General features: G+C 33.6%; 1 protein-coding gene across 1 annotated transcript in view; it reads left to right on the top strand.

Annotated features, from left to right (window-relative positions):
• The first annotated feature begins 12131 nt into the window (after positions 1-12131).
• LOC136034763 (uncharacterized) overlaps positions 12132-12645 on the top strand; it is a 55390-nt gene continuing 54876 nt past the window's right edge. The window contains exon 1 of the mRNA XM_065716163.1: positions 12132-12213. The gene's annotated coding sequence lies outside the window, so the exon portion shown is untranslated. The remainder of the gene's footprint in view (positions 12214-12645) is intronic.

Here is a 12645-nt window from a genome sequence, read left to right as displayed (position 1 = left end):
TATATCTAGATGTTCATACTTAAGCCTTCCTTGGCTTAAAAAAGAGTATAATTTGCTTGAAGGGGTGAAATTCAAATCACCACAAAGGATAACTGGAGGGTAGTTAGTTATTTTGCAAGCAACGCGGTTAATTTCTGCTAGAAGTACTTGGAGTTGGGCTAAACGCACATCTTCTCTTTTGCGATTGTATAACAAATGTGTGTTTACAATGCATATCTGTTTGTCCGGGTTCTTAAATGGGGTGAGAATAGAAATAAGTGCAATGTTATCTCGACTAAGTAAATCTATTCCATTCTTTAGCATTTCTAAGGAATGATTCTTCTTTTAGACTAAATTTACATTTTTTTAAAAAAGTGGCACACCCATCAATCTTTTCTTGGGTTTTTTGTTTAAACACTCCGTCATACCCCTGAGATTGAAAATACGATAAGTAGGTATTATAATAGTAGTTAGCATCCACTTCCTGTAAGCATACAATATCTGCATTTGACATTTTGAATTGGTTAAAAATTTTTTTTTCCTATCTGGCCATTTTAAATTTTCTTCGTTACAATTATGGTACAAATACGGCATTGTTTCGATATATCCTTGAGCTAGTACATTATATGACATAATTGTAAAATCTAAAGATTGAGTTTCTTGGTTTTCTTTTGGCCCTTGACAATTTCTTGGAGTTTCCCACTTTCTAATTTCCGTTAGATTCATTTTCTTACAATCCTTCCGTTTTTTGGACTTTGAACTACAAATCAGTACCGTTTTGTTTGAGTTTTACTAATTATTTGGTGTTAATCAGTATTATTATTAAGCAGTATATAAGTTTAAGGTTACCTGTTTGGCTTGGTATTCAGTTGATGATCTGGAAATATTATGGTGTTAATTTATTTATGTCAGAAGGACTCTGCGCGTCGTAACCATTTAATGGACATATTTATTAAGTATAAATTGATGTCTTGAGCTAGTTAATATTTTAAGTATTAACTAGGTTATTAGGTAAACCTAATAGTTTCTATATAATGAATATAAAGTGATTGCACTTTTTAACTTTTTTTTTTTTTAATATAAACAAAATTACTTGACAAAATAATTTGGTATCAGATAAATTTTTAAACCTACCACTGAGTTGGTCTCTGTGATTGGTTAATTCTTTAAATGCCTTTGGGGAACCTTCGTCATAATTGGTTAAATCAAAAGATGGGTGGTAACTTTTTCTCGGTTTGAAATTCGCTAGGCGGTCTTTTAAAATTCTTTTAAAACTGCTACAGGTCTTTTATGTGCAATTACACTTTTGTCATGCGAAAAACGTTTGTAGGGTGTTATAATGCAAGTTCATTTCTTGGTTGTAAAAATTATTCTTACATTAGTAGACGTACCTTAAGGGTTATTTATTATACAATGCATATATTGTATTTTTTATATGTCACGAGTCTTTTAGATAAAACGTCTATTTGCGAATTTCACTTTCACACGTAACTGGCAATTTTGCCTTTCAGAGATCTGTAATTTTGCCAGGTTACAAAATATGTTTCGTTTTCAATGCTAGTACGCGCAGATTGAGTTGTTCATACTTTAAGATTTTAGGATTTATACTATAATAGAATCGGTATTTTTTTTTTTGCAAGACGAAGCTAAAATTTGGTAAGATTTAAATTTTTGTGCTTTTATTTTTTTTTTGTTGCTGTCCTTTATTTTTTTTGTGTTTGTCTGGTGATAAAAATGGATTGAGCTTTAAGTTGATTTCGTAAATATAATTATTTTAAAAGGATAAGAATTTTTATACATAATATAAAAAGGAGTTTAATTTATATTTTTTTTTTTTTTTTTTTTTATAAGGCTTATAATTCTTAAGTTGGTTAGTCTTATTCACAGACATATTTGGTTTGTGAGATGCTTATTTTTATATTTGTAAAAGAAAATTTTTATTTTTGATAAAAGGCATACATAGGTTAGTTGCTTTGCCGTTAGTGGCGTAAAGGGTTATTAAGTTTATAGCAATGATATATTACCTGTTAATTGTATTATCTATTATATATTCTCGTTCTCATTTCTTCCAGATTTCTTTAGTTGGTTTCTTTGTTGAATTTGATTTCGGATAATATTTGGTAATAATTTTCTTCGTTTTTTGGACTATTCATGGAGCAGAACTGAATGCTTTTCGCGGTTTCGAATCCAAATTTCATGTTTTTAAAAATAGGCGTTATTGATGGTGGTAGTTTTTTTGCCATCCTTCTTAGCCTCGCGACTTTTCTGAGATTTACTAACGTCAAATGAGGCTTCCAACATTCCTGGTCTGCGAGTTGTATTCCGGTTTTACTGATTTCTTTAGTAATTCTTTCTAAAAGAGGACTTAAGCGAGCTTTAAATTCTGCCTCATTATTTAACTGGGCATACAAAATTTGTTCTGAAAATTCTCCGACGCCTTGGAAGTCGAGTATTATTTGATCCTCACTGAGTTCCTGTTGAAAGGCAGATATTGCCTTCGCGAAAGCATTTTTTGTTAATTCGATTTCACTATTATTTTTTAGGTGGATGACCATTAGTGTAACGTGAAAAGTACTGTGTTGAATTAGGGCTTGCGATAAACTAGGGTCTATATTAATCATGTAGTTTTGTACCTCTGAGGCCTTTCTTTTTATTTGCGCGCTTTTGACTTGAATTGCGAAAAAATAATTTGGTGGTTGGTTACTCATTTTCCTTGACTTTCTTGGCAGATATCGCCCGGTTTCTAAAAAAATCAAGTTACATTAACTTAATGTTTTTTAAGTTGGTACTCTAATCCAATTCGTCTGAACCTCCAACGCACAATGTGTCGAAAAGTAATACATTTTGTATCATAGCCTTTCTATCATTATGCCTTGGAATATCCCAACTCGGAAATAGAGTAGTAAAATCACAGGAGACAATTTTTATTTCTGCACATTATCAGGAAAGAAACGAGTAAAAAGAAACTAATTTATCGATATTTTACTGTTTAAAAGTGATATTAGTTAGATAAAATTTGAACAATCTAGTTCATGGTCATTTGAAATATTTATTATTGGCCCTTGGCTTGAAAATTGATTTATTTCAGATTTTAACAGGTGTGGAGTCATAAAAGTCAATCGATATTCCTGGTTATTATTTCCACGAATATCTTCTATGTGTAGTAAATACCGTTTTAGGGTTTCAGGGAGTGCTAGGTTAGTTAACGTATAGTGAATGTTGGTTTTTTTCATCATAAAGCGTATGTTTTTTCTACACAATTCCTTTAGACTGGGGTTCTTTGGAGTAATACAAACTCTTTTGAAAATCAGTTGTTTGTGAAAACATAGCGGGCTTATGCAATTTATTATTTTTTCATATATTAGAATATCCTTTCCTTTTACTATTTTTGACCCAATGTTTTCATCTATTGTATAAAATTTAGTAATTAAGCGTTTTAATAGCTCGTATTGTCCTAGATATAAGTGATGAATAGAGTTATTAATCCAGTAATAATTTACATTGTTATTTTTGTAGATTTTAAGGAGTAGATCTTTGTTAAATAGCTTATAATCTACCTCCATTAGCATTTCTAGGAACTTTGAAGGCCAAGGTAGCTCGAAATTTTCTTCTTCAAGTGGTGTTAACCAAAAATTTTCACATATTAGGGACGCGATTAATGGATATTTCTTTTTGGGGATTGAGCAAAGAAGTACTGTAAAATTGTATAGGGCGAACCTGTGCCTGTATCCGTAGTCTTTTCTCATTACCTCTGGCGAAAAAGTACTTATTAGTAATATGACCATTATTTCAATTATCAAACTATCGCTAGGTATAATTGGAACGTGCAGTAAGGAACGAAGTAAGTCGTAACGCAAATTTTTTACTGCGTTTTTTACTGCTGATTCTAATATTTTTTCGTTCGTTTCATGGTTTATTTTTGAAAGATCTGGTAGACTTTGGGTTTTGTTTGGAAGCCAAAAGTTTTGTCTTGAGGGTATGTTTATAACGGGTTCTAGGGGTCTTAGAACATTTTCTAAGGTTATGTTACGCGACATTTCCTCCGGTTAGTATAAGCTGTTAGTTGAGTGAATTTTTACCTGATTTGGTTCCCTCTGGTTACAGATCTAAAAAATATTATTTGTACTTTAGAATTTTAAAATTTTTGGTATGCAAGTTGTTTTTGTAAGCGTCTTTTTTAGATTGTTTAGATTTTTTTCGTCTTAAGAATATTTTATCCCCTTTAACGGTATATTCTTGTGTATTCGGGTCGTATAAAAATTTGGCATAATGCCGTATTTCTTCTAATGGGTGGTGAACTCCTTCATATTTAGTACAGTTTTCATTTTCTTCGATTTTATAACATATTTTTGGGTTTTTACATTTATCAATTAGAAGAAGGTCAGTTTGTGTCGGCCCCTTGCAAAACCAGTAGCAGATATTAAATTTTTTCTGTAGTTTTCTTATTTTTAACTGTAAACTTGTCAAATTAGTCCCTTTTTGTTTTTTGTTTGAGTATTTGATTTTTACTTCTCCCCTTGCGGGTCGATATTTTGGGGTATTAGCTAATTTTAACCCAAATTTATACGTGTGGGGTTTAAATTTTGTCAAATCGTAATTTAGGTACCAACTTTCTGCGTATATTTCTTTACCGTTTTCATCTTGGACCAGCATAGCGGCGGAATATATTATATTTTCCTTGGCACGAATAATTGAAATAAATTCCGTATCTATAATTCCCTTTGCCATATTCACGGAGAAAAGATATAAGGAAATAATATATAAAAAAAATATTTAAGTGCGATCTTGATACTGCCGGGAGGATGAAGTAGATTCGATGCCAAGTCTGAATGCCTGTTAGATGTTACAAGTTATAGCTATATTAATGTCGTTTTTTAGTTACAAGTTAATTTATTCGAAGCCACTAAATCTATTCAATAGTAAGGAGGCGAACCAAGAATATGCCTGGAAGGAGTATGATAATTATAAAATTGCAAGGTAAATTAGCACAAGTTTGGCTACGACTACAGTTTACGAGGACGCTTGTTGTTATTAACTATTTGTAATAATATTTTTGTTAAGGCTACTAATGAGTTTTTATTTACTATTATTTGATGGTTATCTCCACCAGCTGTTTTGCAATATTTTAGTCCCTATGGTATACAAAGTGACAGCGATTTCTATAGGGCAGGTGTTAGTTATCGTTGTGTTAATAAGCTCTTGCGTTACGGAATTATTATTGCGGTGGATTATAGTAACAAATTCTTGTTAAATAAAATAGTTTTGTGACTTACTCACAATACTGAGTCCCTTTTGATAAACCAATTCTTCAATCGGAGTTTATTAAACTTTTCTGAAAAGTACCTTTTTTTATTTATGGATTCTTATTCGGAGTGGTCTCTTGGCGAGGAGCAAAAGCAAAAAAAAATTAAGTCAACTTTCTCTGAGTCATAACCCGACGCTATCAAAAATACATCGAGTTACCCCTCAGAAAAAATCAAATCAACTCTTCCCGGTCGTTATTCTGGTATTGTTTTACGTGTATATTAAATATTTCTTTAAACTTCTGGGGATTTGGAGATTATCAAGGGTACAGAAAATAATTATTTTTTGAAATAATAGTTAATCATTAGGAGCGGTTTCGCCAACCCATCTAGCGTTATGTGGTTCTAGCTGCAAACGTTAGTTTATCGGATCAATTTGTAATAAGAAAATGGCAATTAAGAACTTGTAGTCTCGATTGCAATTTAGTTTTTAAACCTAAATCTTTTGACTGGTACGCGTAAGCTATGGCAATATTAATCGTTTTGTTCCAGTTAAGTTCTACTTTTGGTAAGATTTATTAACAAAGCGATGGGTTATATTATTGGAGAAAGTAATATATTTGGAATTAAGAAGAGTTTCGTTTACTTATCTGGCGAAACGTTTAGTCGACGGGGCAGTTCTAGTTTTAGGCGCTAACATTTAGAATTTTATATCATAAGCATAAGGCTTATTTTTTTTTCTTCTTTATTTTATCCCGGACTGATAGATTTTTATTTTTCTTTTATTAATAATCTAATTTATCTGGTTTTTTGACAACCCGGCCTGATCTTGTTGTTACCTTTTCTTCGGTAGACTCGGTTTTTTTCTTTGGCTTCGCTAGCGATATCAAGTCAAACTTTTTATATTGTTTTTTAAGAAATTTTTGACCTTTAATTTGTGCCTTTTTAGCCTGGGCAGTTGCGCTTTGTGGTCTTGTTCCTTCCACATCTTTGGGCTCATTTGTGCCTGATTCACTCTCGGTATCTGAGGAACTAGTTGTAGATTTAGTATCTGGTTCTCTTGAAGTAGAGGCTTGAGATTTAGGTGTTGATCCAGCCTGACCTTCGTAAATTTCTTCTCCTCGTGAAGTAGAGGGTTTACTGATTGACTCGTCCTGTTGATCTCTGGGCTCGGGAGAATTGAACGATTCTTGGGAGCTTTGGGAAGATTCAAATGTTTTCTTGGGGTGCCTCCACTGCTTGAAAGCCATGTCCTCCGGAGGGTGAGGAATTGTTTGCATTAAGGTTTCCTTCCAAGATACCCAGTCCTTTGGTTTTGCCTTTGAGACGGTTATATCGTGATATTGTTGCTCATCAGTAACTGGATTAGTATAAAATGTACTCTGTCTAGTCTTAATTGGGTAATTAATGATATCCATTGCTTCTCTCAATGTTTGTTTTTGGGGCTGTTTGTCCCTTTGTGACTCCATGTCCCCAGGTGTCTGTATAGCCTTATTTAATTCATCGTGTAACGATAAAGGTCTGTCTATTGGTGAAATAGGTTTCACCAAATTGTCGGGGAGACGTTTTGGGGGGTAAGGGGTTGAAATTTTATCTGGAAAGAATTGTGACTTTGGAGAAATCGTATAGTCCAATTCTTCTGATTCTTCACTGGAAAATGAATCGCTATTCCTCCGTCTCCGCGTAACGGGGGTACATTTTGGGGGGGTAACCATATTTGTCATGGTTAGAAACTCATTAAATTTTTCTTCGTCACTACTGTTTTCAAAATATCCTTGTTTGAAATTAAAAGGTTTAAGTTCACTTAGTCTAGAGCGAGGTGGTTCATTTTCGTCCTCCGAGGTATTTGATGTTGAAGGTTGAGGGGTCCATGTTTCTGTGAATTTTGCCCTTTTTATACGACTAACATGGGCTTTATAAGTTTTCCCCGTTTGTGGTTTTAATAGTTTGAATGTAACGTCATTATCATATTTCTTAATTATTCTATAGGGGCCAGCGTACCTGTTAGAAAGCTTCTTGCCTTCCAATTTGGTTTCATTTTTTAAATAAACACAATCTCCTACTTGAAAATTGATTTCTCCTTTAACATTTGGAATATTTTTGGCCTCTTGTTGTCTTTTTGATTTTTCTATTTCTTGTTTTACAAGTTTGTAAGTTTTTCTCATTCTATTGATAAATTCTTGCTTATAATCTTGAGAATCATTATAATATTGTCTCGATTCTATAATTTCCTTATAAGGGATTCTAAAGTCTCGTCCGAATAATATGTAGAACGGGTTATCATGAATGACCTGGGAGTAAGCGGTATTAATTACATTTGTTAAATAAGGTAAGGCATTATGCCAATCTCTGCGATTTTCTTTCGTATAAATGCTTAAAATATTAGAGAAAAGTTTGTGCCTGTTCTCGATCTTCCCGTTGGCCTGGGGGTGATAGGGGGTTGATACCAATTTACTTATTTGAAGAAAAGACATTAAATCCTTAGTTACTTTCGATACGAAGTTAGGGCCGTTATCGCTTAATACTGTATTAGGAATACCGAAATTAAGGAATATTTTAGCGAGAGCTCTCGACGTTGTATAGGCGCTTTGATTTTTTAATGGTTTAGCAAAAGTGAAACCAGAAAAGTGATCAATCACTGATAGTACACAGGTGTGTCCTTCATTAGACATGGGTAGTCCTCCACTAGTACCATATAAATCAAAAGAAACTATATCGAAGGGGAACCGGGCCGTAGGAGTTCTTCCTGTCCCTGGATTAGGGTAGACTTGAGGATTTTTTCTTAAATTACATGTTTCACAACTATTAACGTAATTTTTTAACTTTGTTAAGGCTGAAGCAACGAAAAAGTATTGTTTTAACCTATGGAAGGTCTTCTCTATTCCTAAGTGACCTCCTACGTCAGAATGAAAAAATTCGAAAGCGGGTTTTTCCAAAGTTTGGGGTAACACTGGTATAATGGTCGTTTGATTTCTTTTATCATTATTGGTCATTATTTTACATAGTATTTGTTCATCTAAATCGTAATAATAATTATCAATTTCCTTTTTAAAGGATTTCATTTCATTGGGTAGGTCTCTATCATATAAGAAATATTCTATTAGAGCCGCACAAATATTATCTTTCTTTTGATGTATTTTTATATTGTTTAAGGATAGTGGGCTGTCTTTGTGTTTTTCTTCTACTAAATTATTGGTCTGCCTTTTTAAATTTTTATTTTTCGGAGCATGTTTTTCTTTTATCGTGTTAATTTCTTCATTTTCATTTTCTAAGGGAGCATTATCTGGAAATCTACTAAGATAGTCGCATGGGGCGTTTTGTTTTCCTTTAAGATGTTCAAATTCATAATCTAAATCTTGAATTTTTAATATCCATCTCGCGAGGATTCCGGACGGTTTTTTGAAAGTCTGTAGATATTGAAGACTTTTATGATCGGAACGTAGTTTAAATTTTCGTCCAACCAAGTAATGTTTAAATTTTTCTAAATGGTGAATAATCGATAATAATTCAAGTTGTGTCGCAGAATAATTACTTTCTCCAGGCGTAAGAGTACGCGAAGCATATGCTATAACTTTTTCTTCCCCGTTTATTATTTGGGAGAGAATCGCCCCAATTCCCTTGGTTGAGGCATCCGTAGTAACAACGAATTGTCCTGTTTGGAAGTCGGGTAAACATAAGATAGGTTCTGAAGTCAAAGCCTTTTTTAAATGATCTAATGAATTTTGAGCTAATTTAGACCATGTAATTTTTTGGGGGTTCCCTCTAGTGAGGTCTGTGAGAGGTTTTGCTATTTGGGCGTAATTTCTTATAAATTTTCGAAAGTAGCTCATTAATCCTAAGATTCCTCGTAACTGTTTAATCGTTTGAGGGGGTTTTATATTTTTAACAGATTCTATCTTTTCAGGGTCTGGGGAAATTTGTCCTTGTGTTACAACTACTCCTAAAAATTTTAGTTTAGTTTGAAAAAGATTTACCTTTTCAGGTCTACATTTTAAATTGCCTTCTCTAAATTTCTCAAATACTTTTGCTAGGGTCATTAAATGGTCCTCCGCGTCTTTGTCCATGGCTATGACGTCATCAACAAAATGAATTATGTTATTTAGGCCTCTTAGTAAATGAAGGAGGGGTCTACACAATGCACTTGAACTAGTTTTTAGTCCAAATGGTACTCTTAAGTATTCATAAGAACCACATTCAGATGTTGAAAAAGCTGTTTTAAAAATATCGGCCGCTTTTATTTTTACTTGATGATAACCTTGTGTCAAATCTAGGGAAGTAAATATTTTATTTTTATTTGATATTGAGTCTAGAATTTCGTCTATTCTAGGTAGGGGAAATTTGTCACTTACTACCTGTTTATTTAAAGCTCTATAATCTACCACTAGTCTAAGATCATTATTCTTTTTCGGGACTAGAATAACGGGGGCAGAGTATGGGCTTATGCTTGGTCTTATGATTTGATTTTTTTCAAGTTCATGTATTTTATTTATTAGCCATTCTTTATGCTTATAAGGAATTCTGTATGGTTGTTTTGCAACTGGCGGCCCCGTGGTTTGTATTGCGTGTTCATAAAATGGGATAAGTCCTATGTCGTCTTCAGATGTCGAAAAGACATCTCTATATTTCCATAATAAGTCGCATAATTTTTGTTTTAATGATACATCGGTTATGTGACTCAGTTCGAATTTTTCAAGAAATTGAGATCGCGTCAGTGAAAATTCTTTGTCAACGTGAACATTAATATTATTCACTAAGTTCTTTTCCAAATTTTTCCAATTATTAATATCGGATTCCGATACTATTTGTATCTCTACTAAACATGTACCTTTACTTAGGGTGATTAGGTCGTTTTCGTGGGTGTTCGTTACCCAAATATAACCTTCACCCTTTTCGTAATTTATAATTTGTTCTTCGCAAACTATATTTTTCGGGAGATTTTCCGACGGCGATGCTACCCAAGTTTCATTTTTATCATTAACTGGTTCTAACATCTGTGATATTTGGACCCTCTGCATTGATTTAGGGGGAATCTTAGTTTTTCTCACTACGAATCCATAATATTTTTCGTTATGACTTTCTTTTATTGAGTTTAGGATATTATCTTCTGATTTTTTTCTGGGAGTTTCTATATTCGCTAGCTTTTTCCATAAATATGAAATTTCTTGAATTTGTTTTTCTCTATACTTTTTCATGTTGCCTAAGTTTTCCTTTACCTTGTTTGCTTGTATATTATTTATTTCTGATTTGGTTTTTGTCGGATATATAAACTTTGAATTTGCTACATCTAATAATATTTTATTGGCTTTTAAAAAGTTAGCACCTATTATTGCTTCGTATGGAAAATTTTTACAAACTATAAATCGAGTATAGAAATTTCTGTCATCTTTGCGCAAGGTTAGGTACGCAGTGCCTTTTACATCCAGGTCGTGTCCCGTCACACTTGATAAATTGGGACATATATTGTTCATTCGTCGTTTAATATAATTGGGTAATTTGTTAAATACGGATGTATTTATCACATTTACTGTTGCCCCTGAATCTATAAGGGCTGAGAAATAAATATTTCCTGCCTTAAAATTTTCAAATACTGGTAACATATTATTATTATTTGCACTTAAAAATGGTATAATCACTGGTGGGGACCTATATATTATTTTGCCACCAAATTTTGGTCCTACGAATTTTGGGGGCTTGATTCGTTTCCCTGGGGTTCCCAGATTTCGGGTGTAGAGTTTTCATTAGTTCTATTTTGGTTTTCTTGATCATTAATTGAAGTTGAGTTGTTATATGGGTTCCGTCGGCTGGTAAAGTTACCTCTTGTATTTCTATTCCAACCATTGTTAGGTTGGTTTAACCTTCTGCGATACCCTCCGCGATATTGATTCGTACTGCGTTGGAAATTTTGGGTTGGATAATTACCTCTTGTTAAAAAGGTGTTCCCTCGATTGCCTCTAGGGGCGTACCCATTATAGTTTGTCCCCCTGGACAAATGGTTGCTTGATCCCCTAAAATTTGGGCGATAATTATTGTTTGTAAAACAATTTCTTGCGATGTGACCTAACCGGTTACAGGAGTAGCACCTTAGTGGTTCATAATTCGCCTGTGCCCTCATTTGATTATTGGGGGCAAAGCGTACTTGTCTTGGAGGTGTGGTGGTTCGAATTTGATTTCGAAGTGGTTTTGGCGATGATTCTCTGGAGAAAAATCGCGGAGAGGGATCTCTTGATTTTACAGCTGTTTTACTTTCTACCGCATTTATTGATAGTTTTTGGTGCTGCAGGACTATGGAATCGATTTCCACGGCGGTCTCTATTTCCTGAACTGCCAGTTCTAAGTCGTCGATTTTTTTGGAAATTAAGAGACGATATAGTTTTGGGTTGAGTCCCTGTTTAAATGCATTTAGTATTATTTTTTCATACAATTCCCCTTCACCTGGACCGTATCGCGCTTCTGTTGCGATTCTAATTTTATTTAAATATTCTCTTACGTTCTGGGTCTGTTCGAATGTGACTAACCCATGTTTTAGTTTGTTCAATGAGCTAGTATCGATGAATCTCTTTTGGAAAGCCTGTTGCAATAACTTTATTGAGTTAATTGTTGAGGTGGTTTCAGTTCCTACGGTATTTTCAATTTGTTTCAAAAATGTCAAAGCCTGTCCTTTTAGTCTTAAGAGTAGCATGTTTTTTAATGCATTTAAGTCAATTTTTGTCATTTCAACAAATTGTCCTAAATGGATGTTGAATTGATCTACATCTGTATCCCCTTCATAATCAGGTAATGATTTTGCAATTTCTACCGAAGTTGCAATGATTTGTTGCGCTTTTAATAATTCGTCTTGTTCCTGAGCCATATTTGTTATTTTAATTCAGTTTTTTTTTTTCTTGGGGTGCCTCCACTAGTCTCGATTGCAATTTAGTTTTTTTGGTAGACACTCTTAGATGCACTTGTTATACCAATTATTGGAGCCGTTTTACCTGGAGTTGTATATGAAGTAAGAAAATAAAAATATTGTCAATAATTGTGTTTGTCTTTGAATTAAGGTACAGATACAGTTCCTATTGTCTGTTGGTACGTTCCCAAGGAAATCTGCCCATCTCGGCAAACCTAAACATCATGATGATGAGTTCGTCTCCAAGGTCATAGAAACTGGTCAATAGAACCCTCCCAATCTATATCCATTAACTATAAGGCTCCCATATTACAAACAACTTAAACCATATACGAAATCAAGCAAACCTTATAAGCAACCAGTAAAACTATAAGAAGTCGAACAAATTTCATAAGAAACCCCCCCCCCCCCCGTAACATTTGGCGCGGCCTTCAAAAAAAAGACACTAAAGGAACTGTATATGCCTAACAACATGACTACCTGCTACCCTAGACAAATATGATTATTCACAAATTATTTTTTGATTTTAAGTGC

This window comes from Artemia franciscana, chromosome 13 (assembly GCF_032884065.1).
Source record: "Artemia franciscana chromosome 13, ASM3288406v1, whole genome shotgun sequence".
Classification (NCBI taxonomy): domain Eukaryota; kingdom Metazoa; phylum Arthropoda; class Branchiopoda; order Anostraca; family Artemiidae; genus Artemia; species Artemia franciscana.
This window is presented reverse-complemented; position numbering and strand designations above follow the sequence as displayed.